Here is a 9,124-nt window from a genome sequence, read left to right on the forward strand (position 1 = left end):
ATAACATATATATTAAATAAAACCCTACCCGAAAATTTGTTAAAGTGGTAATTAAAGTTTTAATTTACCTCTATTAAAAATGCATTTGAAATTATTCAACTTTTGAAAAATAAAATGTTATCTTTAATTCACATTTTAATCCGCTGTAACAGTCATTTCATAAATAAAATAAAAGTATTTATGATTTAATTGATAATATTTTTACGTCATTAACTTTATTTAAAAGTTTTTATAATTTTTAATTCAATGAAAAAAAAAAAAGTTTGCCAAAGGTAGGATTGAACCTAGATCGCCCACGTGGCAAGCAAGTTCGCTACAGACAGCCATTTTGTGTGCTGCCATAGTGTAAAATTGATCAGTATACGAGCTGCACTTAAAACTTTAGAGTCTTTTTTCTCACAATCTTCTGTCTAGTGCGCTTTACAATTCTTCTGGGTGAACACCCTTGAGGTATACTACTAACCTGCAAAGTCTCATCCCGAACTGAATTTCCGAGACAGTAAGGTCCCCTTGTTAATCATATTCAATAGTGACGTATTCAATATTTTTCATAATCTATTTTTTAATGTGTGTCAATGAATCAAAAAAGCAAAACAATCTTCCTGCTATTTAATAACCAAACTGGACACAGGTCACAAATACACGTATGTAAACTACAGCATAAATGCAGACATAAACAGAAAACAAAAATATTTTCTAAAGTTTCTGCCAAAACATAACTGAATAGAGCAAGTTTCTTTTCTTTTTTTTTTTTCTTTTTACTTGCTGAAAAACTTTCTATCAATAACATACATAGCTTTCCATTCACTTCTCACAGGTTCCATCTTAAAATATTTTGTGAAAAAAAATCTAATGGTAATATCAAAGTTACTGATATACAGTTAAAACTTAAAAAATGCAGAACCTCTTGGAAGTTTTACTGTGTACCAATACTACTTCACAAAAACAAACTGTTTCAGTGACAAATAAATCAAGAAAAAAAATAATAAAAGTCAAATTTAAAATACAGAAGACCAAATAGTGATTTTTATTAATTTACTTACTTCTTGCAGTACAGAGGTCTTCTCTAAGTTACCAAGTGGGTTTCCAGCTGATCCTATTGAAAAAAAATTGTAAATTTTATTAAAAAAACCATTATTATAAATCTTTAAAATCATTAATATTCACAAATTCTAAAATTCCAGTAATAAAGAAAGTATAAAAATCAAGCTAAACAATGTAATGTATTCAACGTATTTTTGATTTATTTGTTTTTGGACACATTTAGATTTAAACATGCCAGAAATTTTAAGAAGAAATATTTGAAATTGATATTAAACAGCTGTAACTTGCTAACAAAGTTTTAAGAGCTAAATATTCTTCAAACTGTTGTCTGCTTTGATCAAAATTAAATTCCTAGAAATTTCTGTATACAGTTTTATGATGTTTATTATATTGTAACATTATTTCTTAAATAAATACGATTATAATTTTGTCAAAATTTTAAGACCATAAGCTTTTTAATATAATTTCAAATAAAATTATTAAATTTAATTTTTTGTAAATTCATTCTTAAATCTGTTTATGCAATAAAAAATATTTATCAAATATAAAATAGTTATTACTTTCCTGGTTTTGTTACATTTAACAGAGCAAAAGTATGGTAATTGGTAAAATAATCCCCAAGATTTTTACATTTTTGGACTGTGGACTTTGAAATGTCAAGAAATGAAAAAAATTTGGGTTTTTTTTTCCCCTCTCTATATATGTTGATGAGTGAGTGAGTGTGTGTGAGTGTGTGTGTGTGTGAGTGTGTGTGTGTGGGGGGGCAGAGCATGATTTTGTTTACCCTCATAATATCTTTGAATCAACTTTAATTTTTGATTGGAATTTAAAATAAGCATATATTGGGTTGTTGAAAATTTGTAACATTTTTCATAGCTGACAGCTGAAACACTGAATGGAGTAAAAGTTACTAGAATTATATTAATGAATATTATGAAAAATGTTGCCCATTACAAAACAAATTAAATGTCTATTACAAAAAATAATCTTATTATTTAAATCATCTTAACAAATTTTTGTAATGACATTTAATTTGTCTTGTTGCAAACAAGTTAGAGTTTTAACATTTTTCTTCTATTGAAAAGGCAAAAATGCCATACAAACAGCAAAAGAAATAAGTGATATTTATAGTGAGGGTGCTTTAGTGGAATCAATTGCTTGAAAGTGGTTCACTACATTCAAAGCAGGTAATTTCAACCTTGAAAATTCCTTATGCTCAGGAAGACAGATCAAGACAAACTGGAGTTTATCGAAGACCAGATCAAAACATTACTGGATGATAACCCTCATTACACAACTTGAGAGCTAGCAGATAAAGCAAAGTCATTGAACAGTACTGTATTTCAACATCTGGAGAAGTTCGGTATGTGAATCATTACATTTGGATGCATCATGACTTAATGGAAAAGAACTTACTGGATCACTTCTCCATTTGCAATTCTCTTCAAAAACAAAATGAAAATTACCCTTTTCTGAAACATCTAATAACAGGTGGTGAAAACAATCATTTATAGCATCAACTGAAAGATATCAAGGGGCAAGAAAAACAAACCATCATTAAAAACTCCAAAGGCAGTCATGCTCATCATCTGGTAGAACTGGAAAGGAATTCTGTACTATGAGCTACTTCCACAGATTCAAACAATCACTTCTGATAAATATTGATATTGTTCCCAACTAGATCAAGTAAAGATGGCAATTCATGATTCACCTTGATATCAATTTTTCAGAATTACCAGGGATTTTTCTCTTCCATTCTTTGATTATAAATTAAAAATAAAGACGAATTTTGAAACATTATAATGCTGCTGCCAAATATAAAGGTTAATAAAAATATAAGATAAATCAAATGAATTTTTATTCATTTTTTTTTTATTATAAAAATATTAAGAAAACAGATTTTATAAAAATGTTGTTTTCATATAATTTGTGACCATATTAATATCAAATGATTTAAACTGTGTAAGAAATTAATAATAATAGAAAAGAACCTCAATTTCATTTATATGATTGTTCATAAATTTTCTTTTTGAAAGCAAGTTATTCTTTACTTAGAATAAAATCCTGCTACCTACTACTACATACTTGCCGAGTTTTTCTAATTAATGATTCAGATTATCTATCTTCTAAATTAGCTAATTTTATACTAAATTTAATGATGCACTTAACTTGATATTTTATCAAAAGAATTTAAATATTTTTCTGTTCTTCATTTTTCACATTTTTTTTTTATTTGAATTTACTTATACCAGGGTGGGAAAAACTGTAGCTTATCATATCACTAGCATTAAATTTAAGTTCTCTACATTCTCTCATACATTCACTAAATTCTGTTACAATTACAAAACAGTCAAGTTTTCTTAAGTTCACTGTATGCCCTTATCCAAAGTAACTAGTTTACCTAGGGCAGGGCTTCTTAAACTTTTTTATTCACAACCCCATTTATGATTGTAATTTTTTCACGACCCAAAAAGTATATAAAATAAAGATATATACAAATTTGCAAAAACAATAATGGTGTACTATTACAGTTCACTCTTGTGTTACAATGGAACAGAGACAACTGAATAAACTGAAAAGCAACAACACTATACTAGTTCACACTACAATCAGTGTTGCTGAATTCTTGTCTCATTGCACCAGAAGTGACACAAAGCACAACTCATGAAACCTATGACACAAAGCATGCCATTTTCAAACTCTCAAATTATTTTCAATATTTTGCACTAAAATCTTGCGACCCAAAATGGGGTCACAACCCATAGTTTTAAGAAGCAGTTCGTTTATGGTAATCAATTCTCTTCATGTCTTAGATGCTCCATGCAACTTATAACCCTCTTATAAACATTAAAATTTTACTACACATCTACCAACTCACTTCTTATACCCTTTTTTATTAATTAGTTCTTAATTACTGTTATATTCCAGTTATTTTAGGGGTTATTATACAGAGACTTGAAACCATTATTATAAAACTATCCAATATAATATACAACATTCGACACCTAAAATACATTTAGGTACTTTTTGCTATGCTTTCTTCAGTTTGATTTCTTAAATAATGGTCTCAAGTCCCCTAAAATAACTGGAATATAACAGTAATTGAGAACTAATTAAAATTTAATATCACATAATTTTACTTATTGGTTTCCATTTTTATATCAAATTTTATTGTTTTATCAATTAATCACTTCTTGTCTTATCCCTTGAGATGAGGTCATACATGTGATCTATACTGTGTTCATATATATATATATATAATACCTTTTATAATGTGTTATTGTTTCTCATATAGTCCAATAACAAAGTTTCACCAAATCTCAACAAATACCATCGTGTAAAGAACCCTGAGTGGTGATGTATCATAAGATGAACAATAGATCCTTATAAATCTTCCTTAGAATAACGCTACCCTAAGTGGACTGCTGCTATAAAAAACACAGACAATATAGCACTCATTTAAACAGAATGATCTATGATCCAGTGCTCCATTAACAGGAGTCGCACTAATGTAAAATACAGGAAAAAAAAATCAGGAACATGGAGGAGTGTTCTCTTAAGCAAATTGCTCTTTTATTCAATCCTTTGTTATGTGAACTCAACTGTATACTATAACTATAAAAAAAATGCTACAATTGAATGTCAACTAAAGTTTAATTTTTTATTATAAATTTATAATATTATATTAAACTATCAATAATTCCAAAAATATAATGCTATATTAGTCTCAGTAACAAAATGTTTGAGCTGAAGTAAAACTACAAATAAGAAAAATAAACTACAGTATTATAGTCAAAAGAGGATGTTAAAATCCAAAATCTCAAATAAACAGCATACAGTAATAACTCAGTTTTCATTGACTTTGGTTATCATCGATTTCAGTTTTTGTCAATTTTTTCCACAAAAAATTTATTGTGGTTTTTGTCAGTTGCCTCAGATTTTGTCAGCATGCCCACATGACCTCACTGCTAATTTTGCGAAAATAAAGGGAGACCCATGCATTTTCCTGCTCAGTGTGACGACATTTTTTGTTGTGTGAGCGTTACCCTGTGTCTAGCCAAACAATTCTATTGCTTTCTTTTCCTTTTAGCTCCATCAAGGGACCAAAGAAAGTTTCCAGAGCCAGCAGCCCTTCAAAGAAGAAGGCCAGGAACATGATCAAGTTGAAATAAATCATTGAAAAATATGAGAGCGGCATTAAGATTGCTGAAATCAGCCATATGTATGGGAATTTGTTGTGGATGGCGGGAAGTTGCCATCCACAATAAATTCCTTGTGGCAAAAAAAAAGGAAGCAATAAAGGAGGCTAATGTAGCAAAAGGTGTGAATGTGCTAATGAAACAGAGATTGCAAACAATTGAAGATGTAGAACAGTTATTAATTTGAATCAATCAAAAACAGATGGCGATTCTGTTTCGGAGGCCATCATATTAGTCTTTTATATTAATTTCTTATTGTTTTTAGTATTAAACACTATATTTATTTTCTATGAAATGTGTTTTTGGTATGTATTTTGGAGTGTCTAGAACAAATTAATTGGATTTATATTGATTCATATGGAAATAATTGCCTCGGTTTTTGTCAGTTTTGGCGATTATTTTCGGATGGATTATCGACGAAAACCGAGGTATCACTGTATTTATATGCTATAAAATGCCAAAATTTAACTCTCGATAGCTGTACAATAAAATGGCAACCAAATGATTCATTTTAAACACTGTTTATTTTTGAAGATATTTATCACTAGCAGACCCCACTACGCATTGTTGTTGGTCAAAATGTATCTATTATAAATGTATAACACTTTCCCTGAGGGGGAATTTTTCGAAAAATCCCTTCTTAGTGTACATTCTCTTGACGTACCCTATTAAAACACAATCAAAAACGCAAAAAACCACATCTGAAATAGTATAAATAGAAGCAGAGTTATAAATTGCCAAACGATCGCCTAAATATCAGGCTACTATATGGCTAATTAAATGATTAGAATAAAGTAATTTGTCATTAAATTGATGACAAATTACTTTATTCTAATCATTTAATTAGCCATATAGTAGCCCGCTATTTAGGCGATTGTTTGGCAATTTATTATATATACTATTCGGGCTTTAAGTTGTTGTTATTTAGAAGCAGAGTTCTTTACTGTAAGCCTTAATCCTGTCCATCTCCCCCCAGTGCAGGAAATTTCAACACATATATTATATAAAACACGTGCGCATTCGAATGCAGCATTGTGTCAAAATTTCAAAGGAATCAGTAGGAACAAACGAACATTACATTTTTATTTATATAGATAGAAGATGATCAGCTTTAGTTCATCCTCACAGAAAAGCACTTAGGGCGTCATACTTGTAGCGCCATCTGTTGGACATAAAAGCCTTAGCCATAGATGGTGTGTTTTAATTTATATGAATGTTTATGGAATAATATACAGCTTATGTCCACCCTGAAGTTCCATTCTAAATATTGGTTAAAGAATTTTTGAAATCAGATGAGTAGTTTCGGAGATTAACCCACTACATTCAAACTTACTTACTTACAAACATTACCTCTTTATAATATTAGTATAGATTAATTTTTTCAATATCATTTAAATTGTAATCTTTTCTTTTATCTTACTATCAATTATTATTATTTTTTTTATTACAGTTTATGTATTAATAGATTAAATAATTGTAAATAATATATATTATGTACTGTTTACAAAAATAATGTCACACAAACACGAAAGTTGGACTGCTGAAGGCATCCAAGAGCAGAGACTCCAGTACATAAAAACAATGGAGTCTCTGTATGTATATAATTCGAACACCAATGAATGATTACTTATTGTTGATTAATAGAGGGTATGATACCCTTTTGTAGATAATATAGCTTAATTACATTGGAGAATAGACAAATATAAATCAGGAACAACATTAATGTCAATTCTGTATCATTCTTCAACTGATACTGATGCTAATTCCTTGATGGAGTTTTGTTGGTGGAAATCTGTTTTTAGCAATTTTTCTCAAGAATGTGTCACACAGGTTCAATAACATTCAAGTCTGGTGACTGGAGTGGCCAAGACAGATGCTTACTTAAGTTCAGTTTAGGCTCCTCAAACCAAGATCAACCACATGTAGCACTATGGATGGGAGCATTGTCAGATTGCATTGCCATCAGAAAACAACATTGATAGAGTTGGTCACTAAAAATATGCAGATACCTTCAAGGACAACTATCAGACCCAACAAATTGAATGATATTGTACTTCACATCATACAGGAAACTTTGCCATGCTTGACAATGGTTTTCACTTGATGCATCACCCAGTAATCTTCAGACAAACACACTGGAAGTGAGAAACACAGTGAAAGTTGACTCATCAGACCATATCACGTTTCCATGTTTCCACTGACCATGTTTTTTACTATTTGCACCACTGCACATGCTCTTTGATGTTTCATGGTGTCAACCAAAGTTTGGCTATTGCAGCCCTGCCATTGATAACATCTTTATGCAGTGCACATCAAACAGTTTTCACTGATACCAATAATCTTTCACTTGAAACCAATTCTGCAGTAATTTGTGCTGCTGTAGTTTTATGTTTTATCATTACAACTAGTAGCCCAGAATGCCCCCTTAGTGGGCATTCTTTACAAATTCCCATGAGGCACGGTTCTTTTAACTTTTTTGTTTCTATCAATATGCTCTACAGCTCTGTTAAAGTCCAAATCGTGTCATACGGATCTATATTTCTATCTATTAAACATTCTATAAAACTTTACAATAGTTTAATTTGTTTCTTTATTTGTTAATCAAGGCATATAATAATTATTTATACCATTCCATGATATAAATAATAAATTCCTATTACAAATAAAAATAATTTATTGTTAATTTAAAATCATTGCTAGGGGGCCTCTAGTGCCCGTTTTTGGCATACCATTACTTGGACGGACGGACGGACACACGCTCAATGGGTTTTATATAGATAGATTCTGTGAAGTGCTCTTCTGTTCCTCACATTCAGCTTTGACTTGATCTGCCATGGCTATGAAAATGTTCTGCCTGTCTTTGTATACTGAGATGTGATCAAGGAAACAGTTTCTCTACAGCCATCTCTCTACAGAAATTTCAAGGAAACAGTTTCTCTCAGCCATCTCACCTCTACAGAAATTTCTCTACAACCATCAGCAACTTGAACCACAGGCATGCACCAACAATCATTTCTCTTTGGAAGTCTGTTAGGTCTTACATAAATCACACCCCAGAAACAGACAAATAGCTTTTTTAACAACAAAAGTAACAAAATATATCAACAGTGATATAAGCAATGCAAATAAGAAGAAAAAGGGTAGTAACTAATTGTAGTCATATTGGAGTATGAGTGAGTGAGAGAGAGAGAGAGAGAGAGAGAGAGAGAGAGAGAGTGTGTGTGTGTGTGTGTGTGTGTGTGTGTGTGTGTGTTCGTGTTCTCTCCAGAAATATTTACCAGAACAGATGGAATAAAGGGAGGAAAGATATGAAACTATATAAAATTTTCTATTATTTGTAAATCTAGTCTGTTTCTTTATACATGCAGTTATTTTTAAGAGAATTTGGAAGAGATTATACAGAAATTCTCTCTCTGCTTGGGTCAGTCTCTGCAATGTTTTGGTAATCAACAATTTTGTGACTGGACTAATAATTCCTTTGCTGTTACACTGTTCTACATCAAAATCTTCCTGTAAAAGAAAATGTGATTTTTTGTATGTATTTTAGTTTGCTGAATCTGAATTCCAAAATCCTATTGCCTAGTTTTTTTTAAATACCACTTTTTTGCAGAAAAATGTCTCTTTTAGACAAACTTTCTATTACTGTTGTTTGAATAAAATATAAAACCAGAAAACTATATAATATGCTAACAGGTCTTCAAAGAGGATATTCTATGTCTGTTGTTTTTTTTATATGAATGGGGGAGTTGAGCAAGAACCAGTTGCTACTTGGAAAAAAGTCGAGCAATTGTACAGCAGACATACAAGGGTCAAAAGAATATTGCTTTTCCTACTTTGATGGAAAAAACAAATCTTTTTACTGACAGGATGAAATAATTGCA

The sequence above is a fragment of the Centruroides sculpturatus genome, unplaced genomic scaffold (genome assembly GCF_000671375.1).
Source record: "Centruroides sculpturatus isolate CEXI.00-Female unplaced genomic scaffold, Cexi_2.0 scaffold1400, whole genome shotgun sequence".
Lineage (NCBI taxonomy): Eukaryota > Metazoa > Arthropoda > Arachnida > Scorpiones > Buthidae > Centruroides > Centruroides sculpturatus.